The 25247-nt window shown below is 42.2% G+C and overlaps 1 protein-coding gene across 1 annotated transcript in view; it reads right to left on the reverse strand.

Annotated features, from left to right (window-relative positions):
• The window catches only part of ADGRL2 (adhesion G protein-coupled receptor L2), a 560560-nt gene that overhangs the window by 293854 nt on the left and 241459 nt on the right, over nt 1–25247 (reverse strand). The gene's annotated exons all lie outside the window — the stretch shown is intronic.

The raw sequence follows: 25247 nt of genomic DNA on the forward strand, positions 1-25247 counted from the left end.
TCACTTCATGGTATAACTTTACACTATTTTCTCTCTAAGTCGCTACTAATCCCCTGGGTTTACATGTTTTTTTGGGCTGCATCAGAGAAAAGCAGTGTGAAATTGCCTGAAAGCCTCCTTATAAATAAGACTTATGATAGAGACTAGGTTGGTTGATGAAAAGGCTGAAAGCAATGCCCCCAGGGATCCCCAAAAACTATTTTACAAGTCTCCCGCTGCGATTTTTGGTCTCTATCTAATGACTGATAACTTAAAGAAATAAAGGAAAGGACAGGGTAGAGGAGGTGGGAGGCCTTTTCTAACTAAGTTAAAGTCTCCATGGCCCACTTTGGTTGAACTGGAAATGATGTACCCAAAAGAAAATACCTCCAGGTTTAGTGTAAATCTACGTGGCCGCTGACTAACACAATACTTTCCCTTTTAAACACGGTGAGATGGCAGGTAATAGTGCTAGGTAGGTGTTTTATAAGTGCTAAGCAGGCAGAAATTTCCTTCTGCTAATGATAGGGAGTGTTGTTGTGCTGTTTTGATTATTTGGAGGTCTCAGTGTTAAGAGATGCTTCCCATTTCCTGGACTGAAAAAGGCACTGAACTAAAAATATAAGCCCAACCATCAAACCTGAGTATGCTACTTCTACAGATGTGAAAAGGGTAAACATGCTGGATCAATAATTGCAGATTATGCCAGCCCTCTTGAAGTGTGGCCCTTCCTCCACCCTGTCCTTGTTCTAATGAAGATCTCCCTGTTAACATTAGTGATATGGCATTTCAAACAGTATTCAACACTTGTAAATTGGCTAAATGTCTATTCTGACAAGTTTAAAACACTCGTCATTGGATTAAACCTTATTTCTTTTCCCTTCTTCTAATGACATTTATCAGGTCCACTTAAACATCCTGACAAATCTGTTTCCTGCTGAACTGCAACAAATGAGCTATTTATCTTAAGCTTGTTCAGTTCATATTAGCAGGGAAAGGTAGGCATCCGTTCAATACTTCAGATACCATATAAATCAAACAGGACGTGAGCAAGTGCATTTGGATCATATGCTAACATTTGAATTGAAGTGATTTTTGTTGGGAATCTGAGGTGAGATACCCACATAGCAGAAGTTGCCCCCAGTTCCAGTCACCACACAGAGGGAGCTTAAGATCCAAAATAGTTTACTGCTGCAGAATATAAGACTTCAGTAATACAGTACAGGATGTTGATATATACGTACAGCTTGTAGGCTTTGCAGATACAGATACAAGCACAAAGTATCTGTCAGAGCCGTCTTTCCTATTGGGCTTACTGGCGCGTTGCGCCAGGGCGCTGGCCTCTCAGGGGTGTCTCAGCGAGTGGGGGAACTGCGCAGCTTTGCCGGTGGCCTCCCCTTTCCCTGCACACCCGCCAGCTGTGCCCTGTCAACCATATGGCTGGCGGACGTGCAGCTTGCCTCCCAAGCCTCTGCGGGAGGAGAGCAATCCCTGTAGAGGCTTAGGATGGAAGCTGCGCCCTACCAAATATATGGCTGGTGGTCATGCAACTTCCTTCCCAAGCCGCTGTGGGAGGAGAGCGATCCCCACAGAGGCTGGGGAAAAGGTCAACAACTATGGGAAACGGGGGTGGGGGTGGGTGCCTGAGGGATCTTTGCACCATGGCGCCGGATAGGCTTAAGACAGCCCTGGTATCTGTGTTGCTCCAGCTTCAAGATCTAACACAGACTTCAACTCACTGACTGTGGACTAAGCCCAGACCACTGAGCTGATGTGTCTTAATCACTTATATAGACGACATTGGGCAGTTGCCACAGCAACTGGCTTGATTGATCATGCACCAGTTGGCTTATCTCAGACATGGGGTGATTTGTGCCCATGAAATAAATTAATCCCTTCCTCCATGCCCACTTCCTCCAACAATGTTCATGTTTGGATTTTTGGTGGGTGAAGCCAGAAACACCAAATTATCCAATCACAAGCCCTGTTACTGAAAGGGTGCAATCAACCGGAAACTTTATTTTTTAAAAAATATAATTTTTATTAACAGGCCAATCAAACCACATTAATTCCAAATCACATTAGTTCCAAATTATACAGCCAAATTTTTTGTTGGGGGTACCCATACTTCAAGCTCCGAAAGGGATCCAAACTTCGCTCTTGCTGCTGCTGCTTTAATTAAACAGTTCTATCCAGTTCTGTCCAGATAGTCTCTTTGTTTTTTTCCTCATCTTCTTGTTGTTATCATATATTCCTTTCTTTGTGATCTCTGATAATCTTCACAAGCGGGTTACAAACAAACATATTCTGTGTGGGTTTTACACTCTCCAATAGTCATATCCCATAAAGGACAAATGCCATTTCCACATCTCCGTAAAAAACATTCCCACAGTCTGTCCGTTGATTTCTACAGGCTTGTCAATCTGTGTCTCAGGGGGACCTACCAGGTCAAGATCATATTCCGATAACCATACATTCACATTCCGTTGACCCTGGTCCTCCTCCCCCTCGTCCTCCGGAAAGCCTGTCTTAACGGAAGTCCATTTTTAACTGCGTCATAGAACTTTCTTTCCATTCCCCGTTGTTTCCACCAGTCCTCTTTGATCAGTAATTCATTTCCACACAGTTCTTAGTTCCTGCTTGTGATTAGTAATTAGCAACGATTCTTCTCTCTGGAGGGGAGGGTTATTGGTACTCACATAAGAAAAAATAAGAAAGGTTTTTTCCTCCCCCCCTTTCCGTTTCACTCCAACATACCAGTCTTTTAATGATGATTCTTCACTTGATTTATTTGTCCAACCCGTCACTCCGCACGCAGAGATCCCATTAATCAGCAGTCTTTACTCCCGATCTTCACTTGATGTATGTGCATTAGCTTCTTTCCAATTATATATTTCCAATTATATGTTTCGTGCTAATGCGAACCAGTGCACGATTAGAGACAGCATCAGGGAGAGCCGACGTCACTCGAGGGCTTTGTGCCAAGTGTCCTCACCCCCTTCTTTCGAATCCGGGGGTGAATTATGGACATAGCTGGCAAGGCAGTCCCCCCATTCCCTTGGGGGGGCAGGGAGGCTGCATACTCCCATCACAGCCTCTTAATTATCTCGTGTGGGTCGGAGAGATGTTATTGTTGGCCATCTTCCAATGCGCCCCCTGGTGGCCCCCAATCAACCGGAAACTTTAAGGGTCTAGCCCAAGGGTCAGCAAACATTTTCAGCAGGGGGCCAGTCCACTGTCGCTCGGACCTTGTGGCGGGGCCCCCGGACTATATATTCTTTGGGGGGGGGGAATGAATGAATTCCTATGCCCCACAAATAACCCAGAGATGAGTTTTAAATAAAAGCACACATTCTACTCATGTAAAAACACCAGGCAGGCTCCACAAATAACCGAGAGATGCATTTTAAATAAAAGGACACATTCTACTTATGTAAAAACACGGGCCGGATTTAGAAGGCGATTGGGCCAGATCTGGGCCCTGGGCCTTAGTTTGCCTACTCATGGTCTAGCCAGTGTGAGCACAGGAGAACCACTATCTAGTATCCTGATTATCATTAGCGTTGAAAAAATATATATTCACGAAGGAGAATTTGGGTTCTGCTGGCTCTTGATTTCAGTCCCTCTGATGTGCTTGTTTTCATTAAACAATTTGCTTCCCTTTGTTATGCTGGAGTGTCTGGAAGGGGTTTTGTTTTATGTCATGTACCTGTCCTCAAAGCTGTAGAGAAGGAGAACAATGGCATAGCCTCTAGCACTTTGTTTATAAGAGGTCTTTTGTTGTTGTTTAATAGAAAGGCATTTGCTCTATGCAGTGCAAGTTGCTTTTGACATGCAGATCATGCAAAACTTGCCAATATGTGCCCCTCCCTTTTGAACATTCCACTCATGCCATTGGTACCCTCTTGTAAAGAGGTCTCTATCTTACCATGTGCCATTTGGCACACATTCCTTGGGCAAGTGCCAAAGCTGTTATCCCAAACAATCCTTTTTGCTCTTTTCCTCTCCTGCCCCAGTCTCCACCATTAGAAACACTCTTCTGTTTACTTTCCCTTGCTGTCAATTAACTGCTATCAGAGTCTCTCCTAATCTCTGCAGGGATTTGCAGGGATCTATTTGAACAGAGAATTAATGGGGGGAAGTCACACCCTTATTTGGCCATGTATCATGTCCCTTTCTCAGTAAAGAATGATATGGTGCACTTGTTGAGACTTCTGCTGTGTATTCTAGGCAGGTTAAGGTGATGGAGAAAGAGCAAATTGAGTGGAGGAAGGAAGGAGCACAGTAATTAAAGCTATTTCTTTGATATGCCTTTAGCCATTAGAACCTCTAAAGCATGTAAGCACAGGATCTGCATTAGTTACTAATTGTAACTAGCTCTTTCTTAAACCCCCAACCGAGTCCTGCTGCAACTGAAGCAACAAATTGCTTGGAGACGTTTCTCAGCTGGAGTGTAAAGAACCTTAACTGGGTGGTTTGATCTTATCCAACATTTATTAGCATTAGTCTTGTTGCAAAGAAGTTGAGAAAGCACCCCACAATGGGCAAGCGCTGCCCATTTATTTGTGGTAGTTGTTCACAGATCCTTTCAACAGTATTGTAGTGGTTGGATTCTCTCTCTCTCTCTTCTTAAATACTACTGCAGACTATATTTGGGACTGTTCTGTTGATACAACGGCTTGGAGTACCGCTATACAATGATGATGATGTGAATAATATGAATATACTAATAATTGCCATGGCGGCTTCTAAGCAGTCTACAAGTATAAAGCCAATTGCAAAATCCTTTAAATGGGCATAATTAAAACACACAATAAGACAATTTAATCAAAGCATTAAATTAAGCACCTGCAATTAAAATGTACAATAAAACAACCCCATTAAAACAGCATGGCAATTAAAAGAGTTAAAGCAACAATTAAAACAATCAAAGCTGGAGGTTCAGGTTAGGAGATCAGGGGAACGCCAGGCACAAAAATTTGTCTTCTCCCAGGCCTTTGGCTAATTAAACAATCTGTGGCTTTTCAAAATGGGGGAGGGGATTGTTTTTGTTTGTTACCATGTTATGAATGTTTCTGTTTTTATATTGTCAACTGCCATGACACCCTCTGATGAAGGGTGCCATAGAAATTTGATTAAAAAACAATTAAACATTTTTTAAAAATAGGTGCGTCATCAAGAGCCAGCAGAATGTCGTTACCGAAGGGGCCTCTTATATTTCAGCAGAGAGAGTGTTCTGCGACATAGGTGTTCCCAGTAAAAAAGCCCTCCTCTGTGTTAGGATAAGCCAATATTCATCATGAGGTGTGGGGGCAGATCTATCCTCCTACAAAATGCATCTATTGGCTGCAGACAGTGGAATGAACTCAGTGGAGACATGTTATGACTTAAAAGTGGGTAGACTTAGTGAAATAAGCCCTTTAGTGAAAAAAGCCATGCTTAAGTGGCAAGGCTATCTCAACTGGTAAGGCTGCAAGACAAAACTGCTGCCTTCCATCATATGGCAATAGAATGGGAAGGGGCCATTTTGTCTTTGCCTTTCCATATCAGGAGACATGGTGGTGCAGCTGTGTTTCCAGACCTCACAACTGAAGCACATGCTTACTGAAAGAATGGTTGCCTGATTATGCCAACAGACTGCAGTTAGGGTGACCATCCACTCAGGGGCCTCCCAAAGGTAAGTGCTCCCCACCAAACCAACTGTGTAGTGGTGACTAGTCCTTAGTGAACTGTGCATCTGCTGGTGCAGTCCATAACACCATGTCTATAACTGCTCTGCGATATGGTGAATATGGGTCTCCGCAAATAAACCTGCTGACCCAATTGCTCTGTGATTGAGCATGGGGAGAAAGGACAGCTTCGCCAAACAACAAGAACAAAAACCTACCAGACAGGACGTATATAATCCATATACTTTCTGAGTACCACTTTCAAGTCAGCCATAGATTTAGTTGCAGATGTCCTTCCGCTTGATTCATCATTCCTTGACCTCAGTTTCAGTCTATGACTATCTAATCACTGCCCAGGCTTTTGCAGCACACCATGGTGATGACAAGAGTGGTGTGGAAGAATATGTTTTGTTTCACAGTTCCATTCATTTTCATTATTTAAAACGGCATTCATTTTGTTATCGTTCATTTAAACCCCATGCGTTTCATTACTCACATTTCTTATAATTGTTTTCAAATCTCTCTTTAATTTTGTGCTCTTTTACATCACCATCAAACCTCTCCCTCAAACATCATCATAATGAATAAAAATGGAACTGAATGGGTCACTGTCCTTCACACACAGGTCTAATAAATAATGTGCCTGTTTGACTGCACAGGTGCTATGCTGTAGCACAACAGTTTTACTGAGCTTGATCCTTCTATATGTGTCCTGTAGGGTTGCCATATTTCAAGAAGTAAAACTTTGGGAAAGTTGTTTAGTTCCCACCAGGAAAATCTGGACTTATGGCAACCCTAGTTTTGCCCTTGGGTAGACTGCACCATCTGATCAGAACCAGACTTTGCTCATGCTTCTTCCTTTACTTGCCTCAGGAATCCCTCATATCCTTTAATGCGCTCTCCATCACTTCAGACTTTATTGGGGATATAGGAGAAGAAATCCTGTAGGACTTATGGGACAATGATGTTATTCATCCATTGGATAGGCTGTGCTGCCAAACTGGCTCCCGCCAACCCTCTGAAACAAGAATACACTAACCTTCTGTGCTACAAGAAGCTGAGTGCAATGTCATGTTTAACTTCACAATGTTTTGTGCAACCTAAGCTTTCTGAGCAGCTACCGCTATCAAGCAATCACTATTCCCAAAGCTTTTGTTCTCATTAATCACCATGCAGGTGCACAAGCTACAATGCGGCCTTTCATCATAAGGTGCTCAAGAACCTAGAATTGTTAAATGCAAGAGATATATCCATTTAATCTCATTTCAAGAAATAAGGCGGGTAGAGGAGAATCGCATGATATCCACAAAAGAGAAAAGACAAAGCAGTTCAGAGAACAATAGGTAATTATAATAGTAATGATGATAATGACGATGTATTGAAAGAAACTTAAAGAAACGAAGTGCATAACCGAGATGGAGTGCCACAGTTCTCATGTGGATCCTAGCAAGGTGACCTTCAGTTTGAGAGACTGCTTTGGAGAGGCTAGTCTGAGCGGTTTGGTCTGCTTCACAAGAACAGTGGCCAAAACATGGTGGTATGTAGCCAGCATGCTGTTGAATCTTGGTCCTGCAAGGCCATTGGTGCTCCTTTTGCTCAGTAAAAGAGGGCAAGTCCTGTTTCTATGGCAGCTGTGATGCTGGTGCTCTTGACAGGGCCCCTTGTGACATCTGCCCTCAGCAAAGATGGGAGAAGGGCAACATGACCAAGTCTGGTTTTGAAAATTAAACCTTGCTTAGGTAAAGGTAAAGGGACCCCTGACCATTAGGTCCACTCGTGACCGACTCTGGGGTTGCAGTGCTCATCTCGCTTTATCGGCCGAGGGAGCCGGCGTACAGCTTCCGGATCATGTGGCCAGCATGTTAAAGCCGCTTTGGCAAACCAGAGCAGCACATGGAAACGCCGTTTACCTTCCCGCCAGAGCGGTACCTATTTATCTACAGTGGTACCTCAGGTTACATACGCTTCAGGTTACAGACTCTGCTAACCCAGAAATAGTGCTTCAGGTTAAGAACTTTGCTTCAGGATGAGAACAGAAATCGTGCTCTGGCAGCAGCAGGAGGCCCCATTAGCTAAAGTGGTGCTTCAGGTTAAGAACAGTTTCAGGTTAAGAACGGACCTCTGGAACAAATTAAGTACTTAACCTGAGGTACCACTGTACTTGCACTTTGACATGCTTTCGAACTGCTAGGTTGGCAGGAGCAGGGACTGAGCAACGGGAGCTCACCCCGTTGCAGGGATTCGAACCACCGACCTTCTGATCGGCAAGTCCTAGGCTCTGTAGTTTAACCCACAGTGCCACCTGCATCCCATAAACCTTGCTTAGTTCCTGTCTAAAACAACCTGGAAATCAGGAATTTCCTATGTGGTAGCAAATAGCATAAGCCTGCAGCAAGGACTCTTGATACTGGGGTTTCCTGTGACAACTTCTTCTCTGAGGCAGGATGGAAAACTCTATTTATACAAATTAGCACTCAAAGAGGGATAAAGCTTGATGGTTCCACTATTAAAGGCACAACACTTTCTGTCAGAAACACTGTTTCAGGTTTAAACAAGAACATTATAATTCTTCTGTTAAAACTATCTCCTCCTCAAAACCTTCATCCCGTCTGTGGTATGCTCTCCTCGGGAAAGTTCACCTGGCACCTTCACTATACACCTTTAGGCACCAGGCAAAAACATTTCTTTTCAACCAGGCCTTTGCCTGACTCGATTTACATCCTATACCCTGTTTAAAAATGCTGGCTCTTTTGGAGTTTTTTTTTTTATTGGGTTGTTGGTTTTGTTTTGACTTTATGTATTTTATATTTTATGTGAACCGCCCTGAGACCTTCAGGTATAGGGCAGTATAGAAAACAATAAATAAATAAATAAATAAATAAATAAATAAATAAATAAATAATAAGTAAATAAATAAATAAATAAATCATCCAAGTCATTTATAAAGAGGTTGAACAACAACAGGCCCAGGACATAGCTCTGAGGTGCTCCACTGGTTCCTTTTTTCCAGGATGATAAGGAACCACCTTAGGAAGCTCTCTTTGGGTTTGATCAGTCAACCAGATGTAGATCCACCTAACAGTTACCTTGTCCAGCCCACATTTTACATAAACAAGGAATCAATTAACGATTTAATTCAGTAATTAATGATTAACATCTATTAAATTTCATGTTAGTATTGATAGCTTCTTCATCATCCAGACTGTGATATTTATTCAGTTATTAAACCATTCTTCGAGTGAGAACTTTCAGAATGGCTAGTGATGCAATATTTGGTTTGTTGCACAAGGAGCAGGGAGATCCAGCCACAAATTTCACCAGGGACCTTGGGCCAGTCTTGACCTAACCCCCCCCCCCCAAAGGGTTGCTGTGAAAATAGTATGGGAAGAGGACCATGGATGTTTATGTGAGTAAGGGTGAGATAAAAATAAGTCCTCTCTCTGTCTCTGCCTGCCTTTCTCTCTCTGTGTGTATATATATAACACACACACACACACACACACACACACACACACACACACACACACACACAATTCACAATATTCACAGAATTGTAGAGTTGGAAGGAACCCATTTTATGCACATACAGGTCCAAAGCTCTTCATTTTGATCAAATTTAGTACTCCTATCTTGAATTAAATTAACAAGAAATCCTCTTGTGTCTCTGAATATCAAAATAGCATCCTGTAAGAACCCAAAGGAAGATAAGACATTGCAACATCTCTGATAAATGAATATGCGAAAAGGAAGGGTGTGGGATACAGTTGTCAAAGGAAATGAAGCATAAGTGGATGATTTCTTCCCATCAAACCACCCCCCGAACCCTGTACGAAGGTTGATAAGCAGGAAGCCACCTTTTTGTATTTCACTTCATTTGAAGGTTTACCTTTTCATATAGCATTTTAAAAGATTTGAGGGTTTATTTGTGGTTGCAATAACACTGCAAGGGAAGCTCTCTGGCAAGGTAGCAGAGCCAAAGCTCTTCAATTAAAAACACAAACACACATGCAACAAAGTGAAAGTAAGAGGCACATGGAAACACTTTTCTGCAAATAATCTTGCAATTATCAAATCAAATCAATCCACCGGGATGGTGCAGCTTCACCTTAATTAAACTGAGAAAGATGTTTCTTTTGGAAGAGAAGAATGAGTAAGAAGATGAAGGAAGACATCTATCATTTCCCCACAATCTTTCATTTACCTTGTCTGTCTGTCTGCCCCAGTCAGCTTAGAGCTCATATCTGCACCTCGAGCTCCACTGCCAAAGGTGGAACCAGGATGAAACCAGCATGCATGTACCCCCACAACTCCCACTGTTTCTTTTTTTTGGGATGGAGTGTGTTTTCTTTCTTTTTAAAACTACTCTGTATATTCCATGTCAATGTTGACAACCCATGAGTATACAGGAACCCACCTTGGGGGGTCTTTCTTTCCCTCAATTTTCTTGCTGAGTACATCTATGGAATTCTTATAACTTCTTATGTATGGACACTCCAGTGGTATGGGCATTCCTAGAAGTTCAGTGACACAAACACTTGTGTGATTGTAGCCTAATTTTCTCACAACACTGGAACCTAAGAACACCATCACATTTTGTTTTTAAACCTGCCTCAAAGGATAAAAAGTCAATAGTGTGTTGAAAGCTAACTGGGTGGCCATCTTGCCTGAACCACAGAGTCTTCTGTGACTGAACCCTGAAGTACAACTAATGGATGGAAAAGCTGGCACCATCCTCGCTAAAAACCCTCCAATATTTCTCTAATGAAAATAGGGACGTACTGTTCCAGAATAGTAGTAGTGGTGGTAGTAGTAGTAGTTATTAAATTTATACCCCACCCATCTAAATGGGTTGTTCCATCCACTCTGGGTGGCTTCCAACGTATATAAAAACTTCCCTATGCAGAACTGCCTTCAGATGTCTTCTAAAGTTTGTATAGTTAATTATCTTCTTGGCTTGGTAGTCACATAGCTCCATATGCTCCAACGCACCTCTGATGAAAATAGGGACGTCCTAGTGAAAAACGGGACATTCCGGGATCAAATCAGAAACCAGGATGACTTCTATAAATCTGGGACTGTCCCTGGAAAATAGGGACACTTAGAGGTCTGTCACTACCCTGGTTAGCTGCGCTTTCTAGTAGTAGTAGTAGTGGTAGTAGTAGTAGCAGTAGGAGTAAATGAAGCTTATAGTTGCATTGAAAGCCCCAACAATTTCTGATAAAAATTCAGGGGAATGCTGGATTGGGTTTGAGCTAGCAATAGAGGAAGAAAGCGTGGGAGGGACTTAAGAGTCCTGCTAGATCATACCAAAAAAAGGGACGCGGGTGGCACTGTGGGTTAAACCATAGAGCCTAGGACTTGCCGATCAAAAGGTCGGCGGTTCGAATCCCCATGACGGGGTGAGCTCCCATTGCTCGGTCCCTGCTCCTGCCAACCTAGCAGTTCAAAAGCACGTCATCTGCAAGTAGATAAATAGGGACCGCTCCGGCGAGAAGGTAAACAGCATTTCCGTGCACTGCTCTGGTTCACCACATGCTGGCCACATGACCTGAAAGCTGTCTGCGGACAAACACTGGCTCCCTTGGCCTATAGAGCGAGATGAGCGCACAACCCCAGAGTCGGTCACGACTGGACCTAATGGTCAGGGTTCCCTTTCCCCTTTACCTTAGATCATACCAAAGGCCCATCTGGTTCAGCATCCTGTTCTAACAGCAGCCAACCAGATGCCTATGAGAAGCCCAGAACCCAGGACCTGAGTGCAGTTGCCCTCTTCCCACCAGCAACTGGAATACAGAAGCATACTACATCCAACAGTGGAAGTAGAACATAGCCATCATGGCCAATGGCCATTGGTATTCCTATCCTCCATGAATTTGTTGAATCCTCTTCTAAAGCTGTTCAGGTTGGTGGCAAACACCACAACTTGTGGGCGCAATTTTTGTCACGTAAAGAAGCAGTGTGTTAAGAGGAAGTAGCATATGCTAGACCGCCTCGTGAGGTCACACGGTGCTGCATGTTTGATTCATGAACCACTACAGCTAGTGCTACCCAGACAGCCAAGTTACCTTTAAATAAAGCAGGCTAACGACGTACACTTTTGGCAGCTGAACTGCAAAGCTCTTCCAACATCCATGAAGGTGGAAAATGAATAAACAATAGATAGGTTTCTTCAAGGGAAGCAAAGCAAAATATGAAACTTGAGTGCCCAGATGTAAAGGGTGGAGAGGGACTATCACTAGAACTCTCCTGACATCTGAATGTGTGAGTCAGGGGCAGTCACATTTTGACTGAAACTAAGAAACAAAGAGAATAAATTTATCCTGTTGACAAAATATACTGATTCCCCCCCCCCCCACCAAACGCAACCTGAAAGAGACCACACAAGTTCTTAAACAAAAACCAAAAAAAGCAGGAGGAGAAAAAGAAATAAATGAAAAGAACTGGCAGTCAATAAGTCGGTGAATACTTGAGGTTTTATTACATTCCCCTCTGAGGTCCTAAGTCATGAAGTTTATATTATGAGCCAGATTTTGACCCACCCCCTGCTTTCTGCAGATTAACATAAAGGAGGAAGGGGGTCAGAGATCAGTTCAAATCCTATGTGGCTCAAATCCTAAGCCTCTGAGGTCAATCACAGTCTGAAGCAAAGTTACTGAAATATTCATATTTTTACATTACTACAACAACAACTACTACTACAATTAATTTAATAATTCTAAACTACTGTCAGAAGGAGATTTACATGCATTCCCATTATCTTCCAGTCATAATATTCATTGCGGTTTCACTACTTTCCATCTGCACCTGTAGGCAGAGCTTGACAGAAAGTATCTGGGCTGTGCTTTTTTCCACTCTTCCAAATCTCTCCTTCCCTACCTTCCATTAAAACTTTTTTCTATTCTGGGCACATGCAAAGGTATTTCTGTAGCTGTGCACAACAGCTTAAAAAAAAAAAATCCTCAGGAAGTGAACAAGGGCAAATGTTACAAGCCCCGGATATCCAGTTATTACATTTCACAATTTGGATAATGACGGCTTTGACTTGCGTGTGTGTGTGTTGGGGAATATCCTTTTTTTAATACCATGGACCTATACAAGACCGCAAGGATAATTAAGATAACTCATATACTCTCTGCATATTATTATTATTATTATTATTATTATTATTATTATTATTAATTATGCCTGTGTGCTATAGACAGGTAGCTGTTTCAGACTTCACTGTACACCTTTGACCAGTCATGAAATGGCTGACCTCATCCAGGATGGATTATATAGTGTATGCTGAACAGATGGTTAAATGGGGCAATCGGCTTTTATCTGCACACTTACTATGCTTCCAGTGAGATTTTTTATAAATGTACAAATAATGAATACAGGTTTGGTCACCCTGGATGCTCACACCTTACAGTGAACACAGGTACAAGCTGTCCATAACACATACATGTTTTTGTATGAAAGTTTACACACTTGATTTGTAGAGGTCAACTACTGCTTACACAGGCACATGTACACCCCTATTGTTTCAACACAGAAAGCCCCATATTGCTGAAACCTGAGATTCATTAAGGCGTGCCTATAGCACTGAGCCCCCCCCCCCAACTATGGTAGTTAGATGGGGAAATGTGAATCCCTGATTTTAAAACGGCACATTTCAAGACCTTTGTCTATATGAAAAATATTGCCTTCTGATAAAACACAGGCTGCAACCCTGGCTGCGTGAATATAGCATGCATTAATTTCGTTGGAATTTGCATGTTGGGAACTGTGTGCAGCAGAATTGTGGCCATATTTAGCATGTAATAAAGGCCTCTGATTAAGAGCGGCAAGAAATCACGTAGCCACTGTGGAACAAGAATCGGTTCTGTACAATGTAGCATTTGTGGCTTATACAAGAGCTGTTGATGGAGGAGAGACAGTCCCTAGAAAGTTGTTTGACCAATAGCAGCTGTTGGGTGCTTGTATAAAGCAGCCTTTATAGAAAAACTTTTATTTTTACGGTTCCTTGTGCCCAAGATCAAAAATTATATCTATGCAGGAACATAATTAGAGGATTAATGGCCAAAGCTGGTACATAAAGGGAGAGATTTCCCAGGGAAAAAAATGTGCTATAAGCATTTTTATTTTTAAACAGCCAGGCTTTTAAAAACAAACTCAAAATATAAAGACAATAGTTTTCTTGTTATACCGAAAAGGCTGCATTAAACAATTCCATGCTCGTTTATCTACCTGAACCAGGAACAGGTTTGACCGCATGGGCCTGCCAAGACTCTGATTTCTGCTCAGTTTGTTGTAGTCCTGGATCTGATTTCTTATGTCTTAAGAATTAAAGCTAATTGAGGGGAAAAGTTCACTTGCATAAAGCAGGATCCTAACGTTGAAATTCTGCATATGCAAACCAATATATTTAGTTACAGAACCTTCAGGCTTATCAAATAAACAAAGGGTGGCAACTCAAATGTTCCACGTGCTCATTTTACAGCTACAGAATATTCCTATTAGTGGGTAGATTCACACAATTTATATAGGATAAGGTGATTTAAAAACACAGCCGCAGTAGAGATCCACATGATTTTCAGCCTTGGAAGTGATTCAACACCTTTTTCCAAATGTGATACAACATATAAACTGATGCTTAGAACGATTATGTAGTCCAAAAGAGCATTACACGTGAACGAAGTCAGGATTCAAGGTTCCTAAAATGCCTTTGGGGTGTCCAGAATGCTTCAAACACGTGACCTTATTTCCAACTGAGTTTATGGCAAAACCGTGATTTGAATGAGAGAATTCCTAATTCCTAGCTCAATCTCCTAGTCACTGCTGCTGCACCAGTTTCATACACCAGTTTCAAGGAATGTCACAACCACCCTGGTCAGAAGTTTCTTTATATTGCACGTGGGGGCAGAGGTGGAGAGGATAGTGGCTGGACCAGGGGTCAGTAAACTTTTTCAGCAGGGGGCCAGTCCACTGTCCCTCAGATCTTGTGGGGGGCTGGACTATATTTTTTTTTCTTGGGGGGGGGGGAATGAACGAATTCCTATGCCTCACAAATAACCCAGAGATGCATTTTTTTTAAAAGCACACATTCTACTCATGTAAAAACACCAAGCAGGCCCCACAAATAACCCAGAGATGCATTCTACTCATGTAAAAACATGCTGATTCCCAGACTGTCTGCGGGCCGGATTTAGAAGGCGATTGGGCCAGATCCAGCCCCCAGGCCTTAGTTTGCCCTACCCATGGGCTGGACTAAGGCTGTGTATGCATTGCCCTTTTCTCTGGCTCCAGTGAGCTCCCACTGCTGGTGTTTCGGAGCCATGCATGCATGGCATTAGCCACAACCCCTATCTAGCCTGTAGTTTCTTGAGAAATGCGGCAGTTCAACCTGTTTTCCATCGAACTGGAGTCCATCTGATTCAATAACATAAACCACAATCACTTTGCAGTCAATGTGAGATGTGTACATCTGTGACATGCGCCGATGAAGACACAGGGAAAACAAACAATGTAATGTACATTGGGTGATGACATCCCTGACCCATGCAATGTGATTGAAACATGCGTGGTGGGATGAGAGAATGACCCTGCTGCTGTGTTTTAAGCCGCTAATGTGTACCTAGCCAAAGTGTACTTTGTGGCTTGGGTGCAGAAGGACAGCACAAGAGGGAGCAGCTCCAGGACTATTTTTTCAGAGCAGGAGCAATGATGTCATCTGCTTAAGGGGGATTCTCTTTGCTTACGCAACTTATAAGGAGGCATTCTGGTTCTATTGATTGGCAAAGAGTAGCATGGAGGAAGTCAAATTAAGCAGATGCTGTAAACATTTTTCCTTTCTTCAGTGGGGTGCCTCTTTCATGCTAGCAAATTAAATGGTACCACTTTTTTTTGCAAGATAGCTTTCATTTCTAGTTAAGACTGCATTTCTGCTGGTCGAAGAGCTTTTATTAAAGCTCAGCATGTTTTACAAGTTTAACCTTCATTCTTGTAGTATCTATATATTTTTAAACAGCTACCTGAATTTTTGGATTCTCCTTGGGGGCACAGCTGTGAGGCCTGTCATGATGAACTCCTGTACTTCAAAATTTACCACTGTAAAGCAAAAAAGACAAGAAGTGAATTACAGCCTCGCCCAACCAGTCTTCTGGCCACTGCACTAAACTAGCTCTTTAATACAGTACAGAACGTGGAAAAGACCAGTTCTAAATTGACGATACATTCTAGTTAATACATGTCTCACAATCAAATTACAGATGGAAAATGGAAATGAACTAAAGAGACAAGCTTGATTCTCTGCAAACAAAGTTATTCTTTGGCTTATGTACCCACCGAGTCCTAAGAGAAATACTCTTATTTCCAACCACAAAACAGAAGAAAGAGAAAATAGAAAGAGAAAAGTATTTTCAGGCCCAATTCCTCTTAGCTTATCCCATTAGCTGCTCTTGAACGGGACGTTATCATTTAATTGAAGAGAAGTAAAAGTGGTGGCGGGGTTGAATTAACCACTCCCCTTGTAGGTGAACTGATATGAAGAACAAAGGATTAGGCCTCTGGGATTAACCATGGAAGGCCTTCAAGGAGCATCCAGACATTCTGCTTTGTAACAGATAGTAAGCTCCTGTGCTCAAACTGTGTTGTCATATGTTTTATTCATACTCCATCATAAGGGCCGCCAAACAGATTATCATGTTTACATCAGGCCTCCTCCGAGAGATAAATTCTTTAATAGTTGAACTGGCAGGGTTAGTCAGTACTGATATGCCTGCCAGGCAACCAAATAATAAATAAAAGAAAGAAAAGGGGAGAAGGGAGAGGAGAAAAAATGAAATCAAACACAGAGAATTTAATGATGTCCTTCAGCAGCCACCAATCAATACGTTTTATCCCTTGCTGGAAAGGTCACATTAAGGTCCCCCTTTTGTTTTAATGGCATCGTCCTCTCCGCCCCCACGTAGCGAGCAGTTGCAGATGTGCATGGAAAAGGAAGTCAACAAACAGATCGCTTCATTGGAGTTGACAAACCCTTACAAATACCTATTTGTGATGTTGCATCTCTTTAATGCTTTGAGTTCCTTGTATAATCGAAGTGCCACAAGGAGTTTTCCAATCAAAAGATATTTTAGCGAACACGGCAGTCTCTCCTGTTCTGGAGACTCTCTTAGGGAAGATGACTAAAGAAGTAGAGTCAGCACCTCTCTTCATTTTATTTTGGGATAAAGGGCAGCTACTGCCTCTTTTTGCCTTAATGCCTGTATGAGTACCAGCACTTATATTGTACCCTCAACTTCTGAGCACTTGCAATGGTTTGACCGAGCCTCATCATTGAAGATACAGGAATCCCGTGGTCACGCACAAGGCTACTGTCAGCAGATATTGATCACAACAGATTAATTCAAACACCACACTAAACCATTGTAGCAAATGACTATGTAGGATGTCTGAATTAACAGAATCATAGCTCATCTTCAGGCATTTGGGTGAGCACCCGAGCACTCAAACTGTGTAGGGTGCACATGAGTGCATGGGTGCTAGCCCAATGTTCATGCAACCCAGGACCTTACTTTCCTGAACATTGCACATTGAGCATGAAGGTCTGCAGAGAGATTCTAACCTACTGTAGGAAGCAGACTAAGAGATGCAGAACTGAAGTGGTTTTGGTTTCTTTTCAATTGATTGGCTGATTTTATTGTATACCTTTGTTCTGTTGTTATTTGAATGTGACACCCCCTCCCAAGGTAGCTGAATACAAAACTTTTATATAAATGAATGACTAAATAAATTACTGTGTTCAGCTGAAGGTGGTTAGGCTCCTCCCTTTTATCAGCAACTCTGATCATAGGAACCAAGATCATGGGATGGTTCTATATACATCCAGGTGTCCCACCCCTTATGCATAGTTTGAGCCTCCCTGTGTTCATGTAAATGCTTGGAGAGGTCTTTCGATGTTGGCACTACACAGAACCAGCCCACCCCAAGGCAAATTGAAGAAGCTGTCTCAGGAGGGGGAAACAGAAGAGGTAGCAGCCCTGCGGGTGCCCTGTCCACTATACTGCCACAACTACAAAGCTCTGCAGAATTCCTTTCCTCTCACTGAGTTGGCAAGATGGGAGGTGTTTCACCACCCAAAAAGGAAATTCTCCCCACTGGACAAAGTGGTGAGCTTTTCCAAGGGAAAGGAGGATCCCACACAAAGCCTCACCATCTGCCAAGAAGGGAGCTTCAGAAAGCACATGCCCCATTGTGGGGGTAGTATGGGGTGTTTCACCCCCAGGTGCCAAAACATTTTGGGCCACCCCTGGCACTTCACTTTTAGAGGGGCATGCACCATAGGAAGGGGAATTGCTGAGCAGGCAGAAATTGAAACCAGATTTCATTGGGTTTGAGTGTGATGAACTCAATCTGATTATGGTGAGAATTAGAATTTGGATTTACGGAATATGGCCTTTTAGGCACCACTTCATAATTTCCCCTAACTGTTATGATTGAAGGAAAATCTCTGAAAGCATGTGTCCTGTTTTTGCTACTTGTTTATATCCCAAATGTTGAGTTTTGATCATTTTTTGAAAATAAAAACCCTGTATAATTTGACATATTCTAATCCAGAACTGTATTACGGTAATCTTCGTGCAGAGTGTAGGTATGATGGAAAGCTTTACGAGATTCTTGTGTGCACTGATTCCTCAGTGGTAAATGTGGAGAGCTCTCCTCCATTTCTAGAAAGGAATGGTACTTGTATTTGGAGCCCCATGGAAACTCTTATGTGTAAAACAGAAGTGTTGGGTCATGGCCAGTGCTGAATTTGCACTACTCTAAAATCAGGTCCCAGAAGAAGAAGAAGAGTGAGATAGAATCAATCCCTTCCTGAATTATGCAATGCCAAACTTACTTGTTGACCTCCAAATTTGGAAACTCAAAAGCAAAGGCAGGAGTGAAGCATTTTATAGTTGTGGTTAAGTAGAAGTATGACACCGTGGGATGTGGGGGATGACCCACCTTGAAAAGATATGGCCATCTGTCTTATGCCCTGTCATTTCAAGAGCAATGAAAAATGTTTTGAAGCTTTGTATCTGCCCCTTGACTTGTTAAATTAAATCCTTATTATTGTCAGGGAGCAGTAAAAAAAAAAAAAAAAAGAGGAAAAAACATACCCCAAGGTAGTAAGTTACAGATATTAGTTTGGTTTTGCTGGCTCATCCATGTGAACAAGATAAAATGTGTTGCTGTAGAAATGTACTTCAAAAATGCCAGGGGGCAAAATGTTAAACTGTTTGCATATTTTTTCCCCTTTCCTCATAAACAACATTTTAAAAGCAATTTTGTAAATACAGGACATCTGTTTTATTGAGCTCAAAACCCCTAAAAGATATAATAGTGCCACTTTGGACTATTCTCTGCTCACTTACATGCTATATAACTTGTATTTTTTTTCCTTTTAAAAAAATAAAGACACAGAGCACATCCCTTGCATTTAAATTATGCACTGTCAGTGTTTTACCCTCTTCTAATCAAGAGTATCCTTGAAAATATAGAATAACTGGGTTGCCACATTGAAATATGAGAGAGTCAGTCCTTGATGCTACAACTCCAAATGCCTGAATTTATGTGTGTCTTCCATGGATTGTCTCCAACTAGGGGCATTGAAATTAATGGATCTAAGTTACCTCTGCCCATTCATTTCAATGGGTCTACAATCTGAAGAATACTAGCATTAGATTCACATATCTATCCCATATATTTGGCATGGCCACACCAGCCTGCAGGGCAAATTCCACTGACTTCCTACAAAAAGATGCTTCCTACCTGTTTCTCATTTGTATAGCATTTTCCTTTGAAAAAGGGGCTGGTGTATTAAAACGCGGCATTTGAGTGAGTCAATGGTAAGTGGAAACGGCCTCGGAGCTATGTTCCATAACTGCAAAAAGGTTCACAGTAGGTAACAGTTCATTATATCATACATCTCCACAGCTGTAGTTCCATTGCTGAAAAGCGGGTTGAGTCTTCCTGCTAGGCCCTTGGCTCACTTTAGTTTTCCAGGTGTAACATTTAGGACGTTGCAATCTCTTGCCTGCGTCGCATACCATATGCAATTATATATCTGTTAATTATGAGTTTCAAAGAAAAAGAACCATGCATGTCAAATGCACTAATGAAAAAGGATATAATCTATCTACCATCTATCTATCTATCATTCTCTCTCTCTCTCTCCCCCTCCAGACACACGTAATACCTGTATGCCTTCTTCCCAGAGAAGGCATAAGAACAGCTTGGGGGTAATTTAAATTGGGAAACCAGTGGAGAGTGAAAGGATTAAATTCCCCTTGCCCAGTGCTGCTGCTCTGATCAAAATTGGAGCTCCACTCCCCACAGCTACTTTACAGTTAAAATATTGGGAGATCTCATCACGGATCCCAAAAACGTACATTTGTTACATCCCTCAAATAAAAATACATTGTCACCATGCCATTAATTATCTAGTACTTTCAGACAATTTCTTGACTTTTTACAGCTAAGCAAAAACAAACACAAACAAAAATATTGTAGCGAATTGTACCCCATCGTCAGTAGGCTTTCTCCTCTTGATGAGCAGTCCACCTGGGCACATGAATTCGGCTTGCCACATGAACAATTGCATTCTCCACAAATCCACATGCAATCAGCCTTGATGTGGCATCTTCTTTACTGTGTGATTTGAAGTGTTCACCACCTGCTTATATGTTGTGGTTCTCAGTTCCTGGCCGTGGTGACTGCTGCCCTTTGTATATAGACAGAATGCAGAGAGACCAAATGTAGGTGGAGCCGGAGCCAGTGACAGGCAGAGCTGTCATCCCCAGCCCCCACTGCTCGTAAGTAAGAAGGCAGACTGGGGGAGGCTGTGGGCAGATTGAGGTTGGTGGGGTACTGCCCCTGTCACCCTCCACTGGTTCCGGGCTATATAAGGCTTGGCTTCCTCAAAATCTGAAGCCTCTAATGAACTTACTTGTTCCTAAATAATTTCGTGCCTCTTTGCATTCTCTCCCTGCTCCCTGCCACTAATCCAGTCTCAGGTTACTGATGCTTGTTTAATTTGTCTCTTACTTTTGAGCGCTTCCCTAAAGCTGATAAAACTGTGAAAAATCTAAGTTAATAAATAAACAGCAAGGAATGTGGTCCACAGTGAGACTCTTATGCTTGGCAGCTCAGAAGACTAGGTGCATGCATGATTCCAGCAGTGTGTGTGTGCGCGCGCATGTGTGTGCATGCTGAGTAGGCTTGGTGGGTCCACTGGAGGTGTGAAGTTTCACACAACCCAAAATACAGCACCAGTTTGTGATGATGGCTGAAATATTCTAATCCAAAATACAATTAAATGCAAGGTCTCAGAAGGAAAAATTGCTTTTTGGACAGCATCAACGGAATCTACAAAGAAATATGAGTTGTTGTTTGCCTAAAGAGGGGGGCAAAACAAACAAATAAATGTGTGCAGTAAAATGCAAAACAACCTGCCTTGCTTAACCATGTAATTGAAATATTTTGAAAAATAAAGAGCAAATGTGTTGGATTTTGAACATGCAGCATTGAATTCTGCTAAAATATACCAATGTAGATCCACTGAAATAAACAGATTTAAGTTAGCCACATCGATTGAACTTGGGGGGGGGGGGAGGGTGTACTCTGAGCATGACTTGGGCAGCGCCAACACATAAAGTTTCATGTGTCAGCTCTAGTCTAAGGTTCTTGTACTCTAAATATATATAACAATATTCGTCTGTAATGAATTTTTAAACAAGGAAACACTAGTCGCTGCAATGACTGATGGCAGATGACAGTTACTTAATATTATGAATGTCTAGGACCATTCCAAAAGGGGACAGCCACAGGCCCCTATCACTTCTATTCTGGCTGCCCCAAGACTTTAAACTTCTTTTCTTTCAAGATCAATTGAAATATTAATACCAGGGGTGATGAAAGGCAAGCTAAAGAAATGGGCACGGCATTTGTCAATGCGTGTTTCTATGTCCCCAGGCGGGCTCATAAGCCTGATGCTATTTTATGGGACTTAATGATTATGACTGAAAAACAAGAAGACTGCAGCTTCCGAGGGGGTGAGGGAAAGAATCCATGTGGACTGTTTGAACATCTTTTTAAGTCTGAGTTCCTGAGGAAGTGCTACATTTCTCTTTGAAAACACCTTCCTCAACAGCATTGTTTAAATATGTTACAATGGCTTTTTATGACTTCTCATATATTGCAAAGTATAGTCCTGAACAGATGGCTGGCGAAGGTATCAAGGGACTATTCCCACCAGAGTGCAGAGACCAGGGTAAACATGCTACAAGGCAGGCGATTTTCTGGATCAGTCTGAAGCTCAAGAATGCAGAGAGGCATTTAAGAGGCTAATGACAGAACGCACCACTTTACTTACATTCCCTCAGAAGCAATCAAGGAACGATTGTACAGAAGCAGAATGGGGAAATGATAGAGGTTTGTGACCTTCATAGAGAGCTCTCTGAAGAAACACATAGATTGGGAAAGATGCTGAGGAGCTGGGAGATGAACCTAACCTCACGGCCAGCTGCAGGGGCAGCATGGGTTGGAAATGAGGACTAGTAAACAACAAATGGCAAGGAAATGTGCACACTTGCTGAAGAGAAGCTGTGACAACACTGTAAGCTTTTGAAACTCCTTCCTAGTTGAACAGCTTCTTACAATGCAAGCCTATGTTTTATGCAGAAATAAGTGAAATTTACTCCCAGGTAAGTATGCACACATTGCACAGGACTCAAGTCTAAATTCTCAGACGACCATCTTACTGCTTGGGAACATGTGTGTATAGCTCATGGGGTTTTTTTGGGGGGGGGGGTTGTGTTGTGTTTCACCTGTGCAGAGTACCACTGGGTTTGTTTGTTTTTTGCTGCCCCGGCAGCCATTTTGTGCTGGGACCCACAGCACTTTTTTCCATATAGGGGTACCATCACCTCAATTTTTGCACACACACAAAAAGCAGTGGTATGACCAGGAGCACCCCTGTTCTTAGGCAGGGTGAGGTGGCTACTTCAGGAGATAGATGCTGGAGGAGGGGAGGACAAGGAGTGACAGCAAGGAGTTGAAGGACATAACAGTATGGCCTCCATGGCATGATCAGTTTGCAATGCTTTATAGAAAAGTCACAAGTTTTTGTCTAGATCTTCAGATCATGATTTATCGTAAATACAACTAGCCATTGTCATTACAGAATATGGCCTAATTAGAATATTTATTGCCAGATTTTATTTAGAGAGAGAGAGAGAGAAAGAGAAAGAGAGAAAGCAAAAGAGAAAATATAGACGTTTGTCCTTTGTCTGATCTACTAAGATCTGTACGCTTTAAAGTTTACCATGGGTCTCCACTCCTGCACCACCATTAGTTCTACTGGAAGACAGTCTAGGAGCTTGTAATTAAAGTGTGACTCAAAAGCCTAAGACTAGGAAGAAAAGTAGAATTTGTGAAAATGCCATTTAAATTTTAGAGAGGATTGCCAGCTTGTGTAAGGGCCACTTTAGCTGCGTCTTTAACAGCCATTTGATTGAAAACAATTAAGAGTTGATAATGGTTCCCTGCTGACTTAGGCATATCAAATGGTTGTGAATGTAAAGGCATAACAGCAGCCCAGCACTGTCCCTCACCCTTTGCTAGTTAGGGAGGCAACTTTCGTTTTACAGAACTTCAGATCCCCACTAACAGAGGAAACACAGAACTTTATTTTGGGCTTTTCTGTGGGATCATCACACGAGGACTTCTGGAGTTGTATAGCTCAGGGTTGAATGCAGATAGGTTAGTGGAGCTGTTCAGTTGCCTTTCCTCAAATATACATCTATCAAACATATCCATGAGGTATGTAACAATCTAAAGAAGCGTTGCAAAGAATTATAGCACCAGTTTCCCATAAGTATACAACCCAGGGATCACCATTAGAAACCAGTCATCTGAGTTCTAAACATTACAGCCGAATTGGCCTTGTGTCAATGTCATGTGCTTTGTCACAGATTGTGCAGGTCTGCTTGCCCACAATTGGCTTGCATCTGGGATTTCTCTCTATTATTTATTGTATTGATATCTAGGAACTCAATGTGAACTACAGAGGGTTCCCAAACTGCCTTCCATCTAGGCATTGACAATACTCACACCTGCATAGCTTCAACATCATGCACTCTCACATCACACTCTAGGTTCAGTGCCAGAAGCTCCCAGCTTAGCTTGATTTGTTAAGCCAGAAAAACATAGGCAAGGGAGTGTTAGTTTAAAAGATCTTGGTATGATTTAGCAGTTTTAACTATTTAGTTATGCTAGGAGCTGCTTCTGGGTGCCACAATTCAAGGAAGATGTTGATATGCTGGAACGTGTGCAGAGGGCAACCAAGATGACCAAGGCTCTAGAAACCAGTCCTTATGAGGAGGGATTGAAGGACCTGGGTACTGTATGTTTATCCTGGAAAAGAGGAGACTGAGAGGAGATATGATAGACATCTTCAACTTTCTGAAGATGGAGCGAGCTTGTTTTCTCCTGCTCTGGAGGGTAGGACTTGAACCAATGGCTTCAAGTTAAAGGAAAGGAGATTCCAACTAAACATCAGGAAGAACTTTTTGACAGTAAGAACTGTTCAACAGTGGAACAGTCTCCATCAGGAGGTTGTGGACTCTTCTTCATTGGAGGTTCTTAAGCAGAGGTTAGATGGCATCTGTCATGGATGCTTTAGCAGAGATTCCTGCATTGCTGGGTATTGGCTTAGATGACCCTAGTCTGTCATCTTCACCATGGGTAACAGGCATGGGCACAAATTGATGTGTCCAGGTAAAAGCTGCACAAGGGACAGATGACAATACAGTCTGGGATTTTGACCAGTGGCCTAACTGTTTTCTAAACAAGAACTCATCTGCTTTAGGCCAGCCCTCCCCAATCAAGTGTCCTTCACATGTTTTTGAATTACATCTCCAAACATGCCATTATGACCATTGGCCACACCGGTCGGGGCATCTAGAGGGCACCACGATGTGTTAGGCCATGTGTTCACAGACATTGCCAGCATTTTGTAGGCCTGTTGCTAGGAGTCTAATCCAGTGGTTCCCAAACTCCCACTGCCCCAGACCATTTGAAAATTGCTGAGGTTCTTGGAGAACCACTCAGTAGTTTTTTCTGCTGGTTACAGCAGTTGTATCACACTGCGTTATGTGATTATAATAGTATTTTTTCAGGTATGTCAAAGGGCACATGAAGAGGTTCACAAACCACTGGTGGTTTGGGGACCCTTGACCTAATCACTGATAAAATGTTGAAATATTTTTGAAACTTTTACTACTATTTAAATAATAATAATTTCGAAGACTTTCTAAAACAGGCCCTGAAAAGCCCAGCGACTGTCCTAAACAACAGCATTTCCCCTTCTATGTTATGTAGTTATTTTTCAGCATAATAGGTCTCCCTAGAAAACTGCAGACAGTGGGGATTTATCTGAGTTAAACTTCACTTGATATGTTTATAAAGTATCTTGGTAACAGCACCTAAAAGAATATTGCAGAAGAAAAAGAATGAAATTTTAATACGCTCTTGAACCACACTGGGAATGTCTATTTTGAAGGAGTAAGACAG

The sequence above is a fragment of the Podarcis muralis genome, chromosome 5 (genome assembly GCF_964188315.1).
Source record: "Podarcis muralis chromosome 5, rPodMur119.hap1.1, whole genome shotgun sequence".
NCBI lineage: Eukaryota > Metazoa > Chordata > Lepidosauria > Squamata > Lacertidae > Podarcis > Podarcis muralis.